We start from the raw sequence: 15,215 nt of genomic DNA, 5'->3' as shown, positions 1-15,215 counted from the left end.
TTAGAGTCTGTTTTATTTGTAGAAAAAGTCTGAGCACAATGTTTCAGGGTAACAACCCTTGTTCACATGCAGAAAGGTATCCGTTGCTTTATGTTGTGTATTTGTGAGTCTAGTCACAAAGTTGATGGGCACCTGAAAGCTACAGAAGATCATTAGTCCCCCAATCATCATTAATTCAATCAGTGTCCTTGTACAGCAACATGATGGTTTTTTCAAAAAATTTTAAACTTCACCGCCTAAAACCTGGCAAGTTTTTTTGAAAAAAAAAAAAAAAGTGGTGGGGAAAACTACATGAAGGGGAGGAGAAAATAGAGCTTTTACATTGGTGTGAATGAGACAATCCCGGAAAGTTGTTAGTTGTAAAGATTTCCCAATGGACAGATAATTACTTAGACAGGCTCAGACAGTTTTCTCTGTAGAGTTCCTAGTTGTTACGGCTCGATAGGTTCTACCCTTGTTTACTAGGACCCGATGGCAGGGAGCACACTGAGGAGACAAACTCTTAAGGCAGCTGAACGGAACTCTGCGACGGAGCAGCACTTGAATACAAGTCCGGTAAGATTTATGGCTTCATTGGTAAGTTCTATGGCTTCATTGGTAAGATTTATGGCTTCATTGGTAAGTTCTATGGCTTCATTGGTAAGATTTATGGCTTCATTGGTAAGTTTTATGGCTTCCTTGGTAAGATTTATGGCTTTCTTGGTAAGATTTATGGCTTTCTTGGTAAGATTTATGGCTTTCTTGGTAAGATTTATGGCTTCGTTCCTAATGACCGTTCAGTACAGAAGGAAGTGGCTGCACTTGAAAATGCCTTTACGGCTTCCTACAAACAACCCGCCCAACAAAGTATCCAGTCGGACCTTGTACTTGCAACAAGGATTCTGCTGGATTCAGCAACAAAGTATCTCCCGGAAAACTTAAATTCTTTCTGTTATCTGATAAGCCTTTATGTTCTACGGAGCTCCGCTCAGTAACAACCAACTCTTACAAAAGGCTATTGTTCAGGCTAAAGGGTCAGGTGATCACAGACCTTAAAAAAACCTCCCGTGCACTAGGATTGGCTGCCAGACCAAATGGTCATTAACCGTTGCATGCCTGACTGGCAATCCCTAATACTAGTTGTTTGGTTCTGGAGCCTGAAAAACGTAACTCTTACACAAACAAATTGTCTGAATATTGTAACAAACACTCTGGGAAATGTTTCAGTAGGTTTCTCAGCTGGGGATGCTACTGGCACCAGTTCATTAAATGAATCTGTTCAGTTCTGGTAGGTCCAAATCAGGTGAGTATAATATTCCAAGAACATCTTTCCTGTAAAGTGATTTCATTGGAAAGAAATGGTTGGGATTGTGTTGAGAAAATGGCAGGAGAAATACAGAGCAGGTTACACATTGGGAGAAGCTCATGGGCATCTTCCTATGGTTCCACAGTATCTGGGGTGGTTCTGGTAGGTGCAAATCAGATGAGTATAATATTCCAAGAACATCTTTACTGTAAAGTGATTTCATTGGAAAGGAATGGTTGGGATTGTGTTAGCAAGATGGCAGGAGAAATACAGAGCAGGTTACACATTGGGAGAAGCTCATGGACATCTTATGGTTCCACAGTATCTGGGGTGGTTCTGGTAGGTACAAATCAGGTGAGTATAATATTCCAAGAACATCTTTCCTGTAAAGTGATTTCATTGGAAAGAAATGGTTGGGATTGTGTTAGCAAAATGGCATGAGAAATGCAGAGCAGGTTACACATTGGGAGAAGCTCATGGACATCTTCCTATGGTTCCACAGTATCTGGGGTGGTTCTGGTAGGTACAAATCAGGTGAGTATAATATTCCAAGAACATCTTTCCTGTAAAGTGATTTCATTGGAAAGAAATGGTTGGGATTGTGTTAGAAAAATGGCAGGAGAAATACAAAGCAGGTTACATATTGGGAGAAGCTCATGGACATCTTCTTATGGTTCCACAGTATCTGGAGTGGTTTTGGTAGGTACAAATCAGGTGAGTATAATATTCCAAGAACATCTTTCCTGTAAAGTGATTTCATTGGAAAGAAATGGTTGGGATTGTGTTAGCAAAATGGCAGGAGAAATACAGAGCAGGTTACACATTGGGAGAAGCTCATGGACATCTTCCTGAGGCTTTTTTCTATTGTTATTCTTTGCATAAACTGTATCTATTAGAATTAGGTCAAAAGGTAACTGGACTTTTTAAGTCAAAAGGCAACTGGACTTTTAGAATTTTCTTGAAAAGGTTTCACCACTCCAAGTAGGTTCTATAGAAGCAGCTCAGATCAGTGGTGAAATGTTTTCAAGAAAATTCTAAAAGTCCAGTTGCCTTTTGACTTAATTCTACTAGATACTGTATATCATGGCCTGGATGAATGAAAATCTTCATAGACATTTTGCATATATTGAATGGAAATGATATGGTTAAAGGTCTGACCTCATCGGGCACAATGCTGATCTCTGTGGGGCACTACTTAGAAATATGTGTAAGGTGCAGTTGATTGGATTTGAACTACAGAACTTGTGGCTCCCGGGTTGTTTCCACCCAACAAAATGGCAGTACCTACTTCCTTGTTTGAGCATCGTAGATTCAGCACTGAGACCTGACTCTTATCCTTCTTTTCCTCTCTTGCTGCTCATTGACTTGTGTCCTGGTGCTAAAGTCTCCTGCCAAGACCCAAGTTGTCCTGTTCCTAATAATCACCCACTCCATCCTCTTGTTATTTATTCTGTTCTGTGATCTTCTGTTCTATATTCTACAGATCATTGCCTGCTCTGTTTTGTTTTTCACCTTCTTCACGCTATTCCAGTCTGTCTCCCAGTTGACTTTTGGGCCCCTGTTGTCTCATGAAGAACTCAACACTAGTTTTAGTGACTGCTCTTCATTCCCTTGAAAGAATGCATAGGCCACAAGTGTCGGCCTTGGTACCTTTCTCTATGCCTTTCTCTGAGAATAATTATTTCTTGGCCATTTAGAAGTTGTATAATGACCATCCTGTTTTCCTGAGGCAACTTAAATGACAATTCTATGCTTCATTCTGGCTCAACTCTCTTCCCGTTAGCTCTGTAGTGGATTATAATGCCAGCTTTTCAATCTGCCGACCCAGAGAGGCCTTTCCCAACTCCAAAGCCTCTTCCTGTGACCCCTAAGGTACTGTATCTTGCCAGACTCTTATTTCTATGCCGGTGGTGAAGGAGTCCAAAGTGTCAGTCAGTACTACTTACTATATAAGTGTGAGGCCACCAACATACAAATGTGTAAGGCAGAAGCATCCAAACAGTGCCAGTGTTTTGGTAACCACTGGTTAAATACAAAAAGTCTATCTGTACATTTAATCTTTAAAATGTTTTTTTCTCCTAGGCAATGCGTGAGAAGAACCAGACGTTGGTCAGTGAAATTGTTCTCTTGGGGTTTCAGAATCTTCACAATGTCAGGGTTCCCTTGTTCTTTATATTTCTTCTGATTTATATTCTGACATTCTATGTCCTCGTCATAGTGTTGGTGTCAACCAACCAGAATCTCCAGGCCCCCATGTACTTCTTTCTTTGGCAGTTGGCTCTGACTGACCTTCTGGGGTCTTCAACTGTTGCCCCAACCCTCCTCAATACTGTGATACATGATGGAACCGCATTGTCCCTTGCTGGCTGTATTATTCAACTGTTTTTTTTGCTGTTTCAGAACGTTTTGATTGTATTCTTCTAGCAGTAATGTCCTATGACAGATATGTGTCCATCTGTATCCCACTGCGTTACTCTTCTATAATGTCCCACAGGGTTTGTGGCATATTAACTCTGATATCATGGGTGATTAACATTTTTCCTATAATATTTAGTATAAACATGATAACGACACTGCAGTTTTGCAATCAAAATACCGTTAACCACTTCTTCTGTGATTTCATGCCGCTTGCAGAACTTTCCTGCTCTGCAACTTCCTCAGTACAAATGGATGTAGTCTTGCAGTCTACCCTTGTGATTATTTCCCCATTCATGGTCATCACTGGATCCTATATCTGTATTGCCCATGAAATCCTAAAGATAAAGTCCAATATTGGGAGACAAAAAGCCTTCTCCACCTGCAGCTCCCACTTGGCTGTGATCTCCATATTTTATGGGACTCTCATTGTTACTTATGACTCCTCCCAGGAAACAAACACAGACCATCAGCAAAATTCTCTCTCTGTTATACATTGTGGGGATTCCTTTGCTTAACCCACTTATTTATGGCTTGAGTGTGTGTGTATGGCAGGGTAGCAAGGAGAAAGCCACCGTTCTTCCTCAAATATATTGCTGACTATAGTTTGCTAAAGATCACACGGACAGAACAGAATACTGGCAGAATGTTTTGTAGATAGATGAACCCAAATTAGAACTTTTTGAGGAGCATTACATTTGGGAAAGAAAAACCAGCATAATAACCTTATCCCATCTGTGAAACATGGCGGTGGGAGTGTTTGGGCCTGTTTTCTTGCATCTGGGCCTGGACGGCTTGACGTTGTTGATGGAACAATGAATTCTGAACTATACCAGATATATATATTCTAAAGGAAAATGTTGACATCTGAAGATCCTAAACACAAGTCCTTCTTCCAAAGAATGGTTAAATAAGAATAAAGTGAATGTTCTGGAATGGCCAAGTCAAAGACCTCAATCCAATTGAAATGTTGTGGAAAGACCTACAGCTTATGAACACATAGATTTGTTGTTGGTTCATTTTTTTTTTCAATAAATACATGACCAAATATAATTATTTTTGTTTCATTTGTTTAACTAGATTTTCTTCATCTGCTTTTAGGACTTCTTTGAAAATCAGATGATGTTTTAGGTCACATTCAATACAATATAGAAAAGTTTAAAGGGTTCACAAACTTTCACGCATGACTGTATATTAAAGTGTGACAGAAAGTTACCACCGGACCAATAGCGTTCATGTGTAAATAAACTTAACTATACAGGCCTATTGCCTAGTGAATAAAGGAACTGATAATATAGGGATTTAAAGCCATAGGGGCTATTGAGTCTACGGGTCCCTACATGTGTTGGATTAATAGACACTGCCTAGAGTTGCAAAGTCTATTAGTCACAAAAAATCTAATTGTTGGAGTAGATTGTGTACCATACTGTAGCAGAGTGAGGTGCTACAGACTGACCAGCTGGGTTTGATTAGCCTCAGGTGGCCTCACTAGTCCTTAAAACCCAGACTGGTCAGTCTCTCAGGAGGCTAGGAAAGAAAGGAACTCACATGCCCATGCTGTGGCCACTCTTCCATTGTGTCCAATCTAGGGATGCACCGAATCCACTATTTTGGATTCGGCCAAATTCCCGAATCCATCTTGGAAGATTCGGCTGAATACCGAACCTACTTTGCATATGCAAATTAGGGGCGGGAAAGTAAAAAGTGGAAAAAAATTGGTTTGCTTCCTTGTTTTGTAACACAGTCGCATGAAATCCCGCCCACCCCACAATTTGCATATGCAAATTAGGATTCGGTTCTGCCAGGCACAAGGATTCGGCTGAAACCGAATCCTGCTGAAAAAGGCCGAATCCCGAACCGAATCCTGGATTCGGTGCATCCCTAGTCCAATCCCAATGGTGTGCTGGTTCCCTCGTACTGGTCTCCATTCCAGTGGACATCATATATAGGGGATTTAGTGGGTGAGAAAGCCATTCCACACACATAGGATAAAAATGTCTGTCCAGCTTTATTGGGATAATTAAAACAACAAACAGGCATCCTTTACAGATGTACTCCTACCCTGTGACATGTTAGGTCACCTGACGCGTTTCATGCCTCTTTCTGGCACTTCATCAGAGGTGAGGTCACAGGATATCCTGTGCCTTATATACCTGTGTTCATTAAAAAAAATCTCAGATATAAAATAAAACAAACAAAAAACCTATATTTTTGTTTGTTACAAGTCATATTGGTCACAACAAATATTGTCATAATATAATATAATAGACACATTAATCTTTACACTTCCAGCAATGTTATTCACGTATAAGTCATCAAGTGTGCACGTTTATGGGTTGTTATAAACACATTATGGCTGAAAAAAGCATGTTACTTCCCAGTCGTTATTGAGACCATGTGGATGCCTAGTCTTCAGAGTAAATATCCAAAAAAATTTCCCTTTGATCGATTATTTTCTTAATGTCGCCTCCACGTGGTCCCAATTTGACGTGTTCTATGATCTGAAATTTAATATGGGAAAAATCACCCCCATGTCTGCGCATGATGTGTTTACCAATAGCGGATGTTCGTTTATTTGAAAAGTTTGTTTCTTCTATTTTATCCAGATCTATGGGTATTCGATGCTCTCTTACTCTCCTGTGACCTCACCTCTGATGAAGTGCCAGAAAGAGGCATGAAACGCGTCAGGTGACCTAACATGTCACAGGGTAGGAGTACATCTGTAAAGGATGCCTGTTTGTTGTTTTAATTATCCCAATAAAGCTGGACAGACATTTTTATCCTATGTGTGTGGAATGGCTTTCTCACCCACTAAGTCTCTCATGAGCACTAGTTTGGAGAGACACTAGAGAGAGTCTGGGATCCTGACAGTAAAGGTGGCCATAAACGGGCCGATAAAAGCTGCTGAAAGACCGGGTATGGGGGCCCCCGACGGGCTTCCCCGATCGAGATCTGGCCAAAAGTCGATCGGATGGGATTAAAAATCCCGTTGGATCGCGGCCGCATCTATTCGTTGATGTGGTCCCGCGATCCGACCGCCCGTTTGCGAATGCTAGGGTCCGATCGTTGGGCCCTAAGGCCCATGATCGGATCAGCCCGATATTGCCCACCTCAAGGTGGGCATATTGGAGGGAGATCAGCTCCGCCAAACGAGCGTAAGTGTATGGCCACCTTAAGGCATCTGCATGGAAGGTCTGTAACTCTGCTGTTTTTTTGTTATTATTGACTGAGACTGCTGCTAAAAAAAACTATTTTTGTTATTTGGAAAGAAAAACTGTCTTTATTTTTTATCTGTTGCTGCCGGCTGAAATAAAGAAGCCACTTTTTCTTTGACAGAATTTTGCTGTCCTGACGCTTACTCTGTGGGAACCTGTCATAGATACTTATGTGTCTTCCATTTCCACAGGTTTGTGGGCAGTTTGGAAGAAAATGTTGTTTTGCACCACAGTCCTGCTTTTACAGCACAATGATTTGCATGGGTTCTTTGTGGATTGGGGAATGGAGCAGAAGTAGAAGGAAATAAGGGTCGTTGGATATCACATTTCAGCTTGGCATTATCAGAATAGGATGTCTAGTTTAATACAGAGCTAATAAAGTCCACCAGGCAGGTCTCCCATCATCAGAACATATTTATTTATATGAGATGGTCCTTGCTAGAAGGCCACCACTAAGGCCTCATTGTTCCAGTCAGAATATGCAGGGCCGGATTTACATAGTGGCCACCCCTAGGCCCACTACCGTTCGTTGCCCCTGTCTCCAGGGGGACAGGAGCAATGGGGATTGGCGCACAGGAAATGTAAAAAATTATTGTATACCCAGCGCATTTTTGAACCAATGTGGGTTTGGTTGGGCACCATGCTGCCCCCCTAAAATCCTGCTGCCCTAGGCCAGGGCCTAGGTGGCCTTTCCACAAATCCGGGCCTGAGAATATGTAGCAATTCTCTGCATTTCAATGACATACTGGCAGGCCCGGATTTGTGGAAAGGCCACCTAGGCCCTGGCCTAGGGCAGCAGGATTTTAGGGGGGCAGCATGGTGCCCAACCAAACCCACATTGGTTCAAAAACACTGGGGATGGGCTAGAGATATAATCATTTTTTAAATTCCCATGCGCCAATCCCCATTGCTCCAGTCCAGATGATGAAAATTTGCACAAATAAAGGGGAGGGGACAGGGGAGCCGTACGGCAGTGGGCCTACGGGTGCCCACTATGTAAATCCGGCCCTGTATACTGGCTGGTAGTGGTTGCCCTGTTGGAGGCTGCAGCCACATGACCTGGAGTATCAAATACAGGCAGAGTTCAGGATACAGTCTGAAACCAAACTGATTATTAGAGGAGAAGGAAAGGTTAAGACTAAGTAAGCTTTATCAGAAAGGTCTATATAAATACACCAGTAACCCCTCAAAGTAATGCTGCTCTGAGTCCTCTGTCAAAAGAAACAGCACATTTCTTTCCTTCTATTGTGTACTCATGGGCTTCTGTATCAGACTTCCTGTTTTCAGCTTAAACCTCCAGGGCTTGGGCTTGAGCATGCTCAGTTTGCTCCTCTCTCCCTTTTCCCCTCCCTTTCCCTTTGTCGGGCTATTTAAACATATGTTTGATAAAATCACATAAAAGAATTTAAGGCTCCTTATAAGTAATAAACAGGAGGAGTCTTAAATAATATATGCCCAACTCTGAATTCGATATCGAGACTTCCCAATCAATTGGTACAAAGGGTGAAAAATCAGGACAACTATTTAACAAAATAATTAATTTATTTATACATAATAATAACAAATCAAATTATTACTTCTTACAAAATCCACCAAATACTTCTTGATATCCACTCAGTAAAAACTCAAAATAAAATTTACTACCAGATATTAATCGATAAGACCAAAATCATCAACACGGCAAGCATCCACAAGACAATATACACGGTTACTAATAATAAGGTATTGTCTTACTTGGAATCAAAGGAGGAATATGTGACTGATCTGGTCTGTTTAAGGAATTCTACCCTCAATCTTTTACTTTCCCATTAAGTCACTAGCTTGGACATCATAATATGTACTAATAAAAGGGAAAATAAACCCAAATTAAACAGATTATTCCCAGTTTGCAATTCTGGGAAAGTCGATGTTTAGGGTATAACTATACAATATACAGGAATAACAAATATCCAAGCAGACAACTTAAAGGAAAACTATACCCCCAAAACAATGTAGGTCTCTATTAAAAGATACTGAGTAAAGCAGCTCATGTGTAAAACTCTGCTTCATGTAAATGAACCATTATCATAATAATATACCTTTTTAGTAGTATGTGCCATTGGGTAATCATAAATAGAAAATTGCCATTTTAAAAAATAAGGGCCGCCCCCTGAGATCGTACGATTCACTGTGCACACATACAAACCACATGTAAGGTCACATGAGCCAATTAACAGACAGAGTTCTGCCTTTTGCTTCCTCACTTCTTCCTGTTACAGTTAGAGTTGTAGTATTTCTGGTCAGGTGATCTCTTCCTGTTACAGTTAGAGCTGCAGTATTTCTGGTCAGGTGATCTCTTCCTGTTACAGTTAGAGCTGCAGTATTTCTGGTCAGGTGATCTCTTCCTGTTACAGTTAGAGCTGCAGTATTTCTGGTCAGGTGATCTCTTCCTGTTACAGTTAGAGCTGCAGTATTTCTGGTCAGGTGATCTCTTCCTGTTACAGTTAGAGCTGCAGTATTTCTGGTCAGGTGATCTCTTCCTGTTACAGTTAGTGTTGTAGTATTTCTGGTCAGATGATCTCTGAGGCAGTACAGATAGAGTCACGAAATGTTGGTTCAAGGCAAGAGATGTAAAAGGGCAATATTTATGTAAATATATATTCCAGTTTGGTAAGATTCTTTAATATGTCATTCAATTTGATATAAACTATCTGTTGCTTAAGTATTCATTTTGGGGGTATAGTTTTCCTTTAATTGGTATTAAATATAACTAAAATGTATATTTACCAGTTGTAAGTTCTCATTGGCCTGTGATGTGACCCTGATCTCTCTTCCTGGAGCTTTAAGACATCTGATCCTTTTCTTTTATTTGGCTCATAGTTTAAAATTCTGTTTTTCACTTTCCAGTCCTCTTTTTCATTCCTTTTCTTAGTCCTCTTTTCCAAGTCTTTCCTTTCTTAGTCTTTCCTTCTTTCCTCCTTTTTTTAGCCCCTTTCTTTTTCTTTCTCCTTTTTTTCCTATCCCAGTGTCTCCTAATTTATCCCTCATTTCTGTCTAAAACTCAACCCCTGGGATTAATCAACTAACCAACTGGAATTGAAGGGTAGTCTCCAAAAGTTAAACTATCACCAGATAATCTAAATATTTTATAAAATGTCAATCATTGACCCCTGGGCGTGATGTCCCACACTACCTGTAGATGGCACTATTGCCTCAAACATCGTGGCCTAAAAATATCCAAAAAATACAAAATAGCCTTTGACCTCCTTAGTCTGGTGTTAAACACAAATGTTGACATTGTCTCAGACTGGAACAATACTTTATGATTCCTTAATACCTTTGGTAAATACAATATACTTGTGAACACACTAGCCGTTCAAAATTGGTCTGTCCTTGATTAATTATTACCCTAACACACATACAGGCTCTATTCTATGGATAACTTTTAAAATTCTTTAAGATGTTCCCATCTTATACTCATACAGACACCAAGGATTCTACAACCTTTGAAATTTGCTTAAAGTTGTGAAACACCTGGGTCAGGTAAGTTCTCCTTTTTAGAAAATGAATTTCATGGATCTTCACCATCCAACATTAATTTGTAAAACAAAATAAAACACTTATTCCTCATTACTACATGATAGATCAAACATGCATAATATATAAATCATGTATACATAAAATAATAGAAGGTTATATTATATAAAACAGAAACAATTATGTGTTATTATTGAACCTAAATACCCTTATGATTAATTATTCATTTATTTGAAAATCCGACACCTTCTTCCTCCTCCCCTTCCTGTTGTAATCTGAGCCCAGAGCTATGAGTGAGCAGGGAGAGTCTCATGCTGGAAGTGATGTCACATGAAGCTAATATGGCAGCGGCTATCCTAAACAAACAGATAGAGCTTCTAGAGCTGTTTACTCATGTATGGTAAAGCATTTTGCAGAATAAATATAGTATTTTAGCTTGCATTTTGTGGCTAATCTATTAGCAATAAACTGCTTCAGTAGCTTTCCTTCTCCATTAAACCAAACTGTCTAACAATAATGAGTAAAAACAAATAGACTTAGGAAGTAAGATCTACAACATGACATTAATTCAAGATTGGTTCATCTTTTCATTAGAAGAACTGATGGTACTGTATGACCTGGAAGAAAAGACATGTTAAGTCAAAGACCCCTGGATCCTCATGAATAGCAGCTTCATCACTCAGTATTTCATTTGTTGGGGACCATCCAGGGACTTTGATGTACTAATTGAGTGGCCTTGGCGGCCAACACCAAGTACAACTAGTTCTTCAAAAATCATCAGGATATAGCAGTGAATGTCATGATATCATATTGACCAAGAGTTTAATGTTTGATGTTTCCGCTCATTCTCTCATTCTGATGTTGAGAGGACATTGATTTGCTTTGCTCCAGTTTGATCTCCATGCAAGATTCTATGCGACAAGTTCCTCCTGATTCAGAGGTCATTCTATTAGAAGTAATTATTACCGAATAATATCAAAGTGAGTAGATAACTTGGTATGATAAATAGGTGCGCATGGACTTTGGTCTGTTTTCAACCCAATTAAACTATATAAGTATTGTTTCCTTTTAACCTTTAATAACCCAAATGAGCCCACAGGCAAACTTTTCTAGATAGAAATGAGAAAATCAAAATATATTGCAAATTAAAATATGAAATTATTATTGAGTTGTTTCAGAATGAGATATTTATCAGATCCTCCCAAGGAATTGTAATTATCCCAAACCCCGGAGTCTCCCGGAGATTTCTCAGTAGGTTTCTCAGCTATTGACACTACTGTCAGTGGTTAATAAAAGGAGATCTGTTCTATGTTGCCCAGTCAGTATCTGGGGTGGTTCTGGTAGGTACAAATCAAGTGAGTATAATATTTCAGGAACATCTTTCCTGTAAAGTGATTTCATTGGAAAGAAATGGTTGGGATTGTGTTAGTAAAATGGCAGGAGAAATGCAGAGCAGGTTACACATTGGGAGAAGCTCATGGACATCTTCCTATGGTTCCACAGGATTGAGCATTTTAATCTACAATGCAATATAATGTGCAATATATGTTAGCAGTGGTTTCAATACACGTATGTGCAATATTACTAATATACACTGCAAATGCTAAAGACTGTTAAACGCTACATTTTCCACTCGTACCTTAGGGTTATGGTTATTTCTATAATAGTACATGTTAGAACTTATTGTAACTTTATTGTATTTAGAAGAAGACAGACCTTTGCAGCGCTATAGTAATATGAGTGCACCGTTCTCTTTCTATAGGCTCAATACTGTGCTCCGGATGAGACCTTAAAGGAACAGTAACATCAAAAAAAAAAGTAATGAAAATATGATGCAGTGTTGCCCTGCACTGGTAAAACTGATGTGTTTGCTTAAGAAACACTACTATAGTTTATATAATAAGCTGCTGTGTAGCAATGGGGGCAGCCATACATAGCCATACACAGCAGATAGAAGATAAGCTCTGTCTGTCTAATGGTGTTATCTGTTATCCATTAGTTAACCTGTGCCATATAGCCGTTTTTCAATTTCCGCCATTGCTCCACAGCAGCTTGTTTATATGAACTATAGTAGTGTTTTTGAAGCAAACAGATCAGTTTTACTAGTGCAGGGCAACAGTTCGTGATATTTTCATTACTTTAAAACACTTTCATTTTTTGGTGTTACTGTTCCTTCAAATCTTAGGCAGTAAGCCCTCGCAAAAGGTGTGGAGGCAGGGTGTAGTGTAACTGTAACTAGATACAGGGTGCAATAATTGGGTGCCAGTGGTTCTTATAACTTAAAGGAACAGTAACATCAAACATTTTTACAAAAAAATTAGTTAGAATACAACAAAATAAAAATACCAAGACAAATTAAAATTTCAAATAGAAAAGGCTTTATTAAGAAATAACTTACAGAAACTCCACTTCAGAAAAGGCGACACGGCGACCATCCATCGTGCTGGGCTCGATTTCTCCTCCCTGACTATTAGGGATGCACCGAATCCACTTTTTTGGATTCGGCCAAACCCCTGAATCCTTCATGAAAGATTCGGCCAAATACCGAACCGAATCCGAACCCTAATTTGCATATGCAAATTAGGGGTGGTAAGGGGAAAACATTTTTTACTTCCTTGTTTTCTGACAAAAAGTCATGCAATTTCCCTCCCGCCCCTAATTTGCATATGCAAATTAGGATTCGGATTCGGTTCGGCTGGGCAGAAGGATTCGGCCGAATCCGAATCCTGCTGAAAACGGCCGAATCCTGGCTGAATCCCAAACCGAATCCTGGATTCGGTGCATCCCTACTGACTATTCACTGACAGCGTGTCGATCTCCTTCTCTTCTTCACCCCCCTCCCAGGATCAGCAGTAGGAAAGCGATGTTCGGTTCTGTGAAAAGTCACCCTACTGTGCTTGATATAACAATCCTTTAATATGACTGTCTCTTTAAGGAGCTTCCCGCATCCGAGCACCAATTGTGGGGGATGGCTCTTTAGGCAGTAGCAGCAGCAACTCTTCTCACACAGACAGTAGACAGTTCACAGGTTTCCAGCTGATCTTTGTATGTGATTTTTATTCTACACACCAGTTTATACACCAACATAAAAGTTCATAATCTTTTAGGAGGCAGAAAACAAAATAGTTCAGCTGTGCTTGGCACTTGGGCAATATAAGTCCAGCAAACAAAATCAACTGTTAACTCACAGTCCTTTGGAGATTCCCTGTGCTTTCCTCCTGGAAGCAGCCGCTCACTCCCAAACACTTTAGGGAAGTAGCTGGTAGTCAGTCCTTGTTACCGGAGAATACAGTCCTTATGCTCAACAACACAGGTCACATACAGTTACACTGAAAACTTGTAACGCAGCCCCAATAGCTCTCCTTTCTCTCTCTCCAGGGCAGAGAACAGCCTTAAAGGAAAACTATACTCCCAAAATGAACACTTAAGCAACAGATAGTTCATATTATATTAAGTGACATATTAAAGAATCTTACCAAACTGCAATATATATTTAAGTAAATATTGCCATTTTACATCTCTTGCCTTGAGCCACCATTTCGTGATGGTCTCTGTGCTGCCTCAGAGATCACCTGACCAGAAATACTGCAGCTCTAACTGTAACAGGAAGAGATCACCTGACCAGAAATACTTCAGCTCTAACTGTAACAGGAAGAGATCACCTGACCAGAAATACTGCAGCTCTAACTGTAACAGGAAGAGATCACCTGACCAGAAATACTTCAGCTCTAACTGTAACAGGAAGAGATCACCTGACCAGAAATACTTCAGCTCTAACTGTAACAGGAAGAGATCACCTGACCAGAAATACTGCAGCTCTAACTGTAACAGGAAGAGATCACCTGACCAGAAATACTGCAGCTCTAACTGTAACAGGAAGAGATCACCTGATCAGAAATACTGCAGCTCTAACTGTAACAGGAAAGAGATCACCTGACCAGAAATACTGCAGCTCTAACTGTAACAGGAAGAGATCACCTGACCAGAAATACTGCAGTTCTAACTGTAACAGGAAGAGATCACCTGACCAGAAATACTGCAGCTCTAACTGTAACAGGAAGAGATCACCTGACCAGAAATACTTCAGCTCTAACTGTAACAGGAAGAGATCACCTGACCAGAAATACTGCAGCTCTAACTGTAACAGGAAGAAGATCACCTGACCAGAATACTCAGTCTACTGTAACAGGAAGAGATCCACCTGACCAGAAATACTTCAGCTCTACCTGTAACAGGAAGAGATCTACTGACCAGAAATACTTCAAGCTCTAACTGTAACAGGAAGAGATCACCTGACCAGAAATACTGCAGCTCTAACTGTAACAGGAAGAGATCACCTGACCAGAAATACTGCAGCTCTAACTGTAACAGGAAGAGATCACCTGATACAGAAATACTGCAGCTCTAACTGTAACAGGAAGAGATCACCTGAACGCAGAAATACTGCAGCTCTAACTGTAACAGGAAGAGATCACCTAACCAGAAATACTGCAGTCTAACTGTAACAGGAAGAGATCACCTGACCAGAAATACTGGCAGCTCTAACTGTAACAGGAAAAGATCACCTGACCAGAAATACTGCAGCTCTAACTGTACAGGAAGAGATCACCTGACCAGAAATACTTGCAGCTCTAACTGTAACAGGAAGAGATCACCTGAACCAGAAATACTGCAGCTCTAACTGTAACAGGAAGAGATCACCTGACCAGAAATACTTCAGCTCTAACTGTAACAGGAAGAGATCACCTGACCAGAAATACTGCAGCTCTAACTGTAACAGGAAG

Source organism: Xenopus laevis, chromosome 3L (assembly GCF_017654675.1).
Source record: "Xenopus laevis strain J_2021 chromosome 3L, Xenopus_laevis_v10.1, whole genome shotgun sequence".
In the NCBI taxonomy this organism is placed as follows: Eukaryota; Metazoa; Chordata; class Amphibia; order Anura; family Pipidae; genus Xenopus; species Xenopus laevis.
The sequence above is the reverse complement of the archived record's forward strand: the minus strand, read 5'-3'. Positions refer to the sequence as shown.